This window comes from Phyllostomus discolor, chromosome 3 (genome assembly GCF_004126475.2).
Source record: "Phyllostomus discolor isolate MPI-MPIP mPhyDis1 chromosome 3, mPhyDis1.pri.v3, whole genome shotgun sequence".
In the NCBI taxonomy this organism is placed as follows: Eukaryota; Metazoa; Chordata; class Mammalia; order Chiroptera; family Phyllostomidae; genus Phyllostomus; species Phyllostomus discolor.
The window spans coordinates 5211937-5213464 of record NC_040905.2 but is presented as its reverse complement, the minus strand read 5'-3'; positions in this window follow the sequence as shown (position 1 = coordinate 5213464).

Here is a 1528-nt window from a genome sequence, read left to right as displayed (position 1 = left end):
TTTCTACAGGTTTTTTTCTTTTTTCTGAAGATTTTATTTATTTTCAGAGAGAGGGGAAGGGAAGGAGAAAGGGGGAGAGAAACACTGATGTGAGAGAGAAACAGCAGTGGGCTGCCTCTCACATGCCCAGGCACCTGGGACCTGGCCTGGAACCCAGGCATGTGCCCTGACTGGGAATTGAACCGGTGACCTTTCAGTTCACAGGGCAGGGTTCAATCCATTGAGCCACACCAGCCAGGGCCAAGCAGTTTTTCGGATACAATATCCCCATATGATAACTGAGCACAGGAGGAGAAAGAGCGAGGATGGAAACCAGCAGAAACGAGAGACAATAGGACCCCACCCAAAGGGGCACGGAATATCTGGACCGTGAGACAGACTTTAATGTTTTCATTGTTCAAGGGGATAGCACGTTGAAAATTTCATTCTAGTACTGGAAACTAAAAAATGTACCTGCAGGTTTTAAAGACACCAATAAAAATTTGAGAACCAGAAGTATAAATAAAATTAAGAACTCGAAACACTGTTTCAGGGATGAATGGGAGAAAGGCGAAAGGGAAAAGAAGTTCCAATTGAAAAACAAAACAACCAGAAACACTGTATTCATGATCTATTCTGCACAACCTAACTGCAAACTTCGTGTTATTTTAAACAACACACTCGCTATTCCAGTTTCTGTGTTAGGAGCCCAGGCATGGCCTAACCGGGTCCCCTGCTACTTAGTCTCTCACAAAGCTGCCAAGTATTGGGCAGGGGTGGGGGCTCATAGGAAGGTTCGTCGAGGGAGGCATCTGCTTCCAGTGAGTGCCCTTGCCGGCAGGTTGTAGCGCTGGGGCCTTGGTTCCTCACCGGCTGTTGGTGGAAGGCATTGTTCAGTCCCTCCTCTCTTGGGCTACTGCAGCAGAGCAGCTTACAACATGGTAGGTAGCTTGCCAGGGAGGGTTGCTCGGGAGACTGCCCATGCAAAGCCCAGTCACCACGCCCAGCCCCTACCAAGTGGAGGAGATCGTGCAAGGGCAGGGTAGGAGGAGATGTGGGTGGCTGGGGGTCCTCTTAGAGTGCCCGCCCAAAGGGGAGAAACACACGAGAGAGAGAATGAGCGAACTGGACAGGCAGTGACGTTTCCATAATGAAAGTTGTCCCCATGCACTTTGTCTTCGTGGATTTTGTTACTGCGATCACCAGGAAGGAGAGTGGATCTTTACCCATGCCCAGAAACAATGGACGTAGTGTGGACAGAGGGTACGTAAGGATACGTGTTAATTGAAAGTAGGAGCTTAGACATAAGGAAACTATTAGGGAAAGAAACAAAGGATCAAACTAGGTATTTAGGAATTTCATTTGTTCTTAAACTGGAAGTCAGTGGATACCCTATTTATAGTCTTTGTAAAAAGCTCTACATAATTCGTTGCTTAGTTCATATTTTCAGTGTCGATTACCATATTTTGCTGATATAATGCATACTTTTTGCCCCGATTTTTTAAGGAAAAATGATGTACATTATACATGGGTACAGTGATTACATACC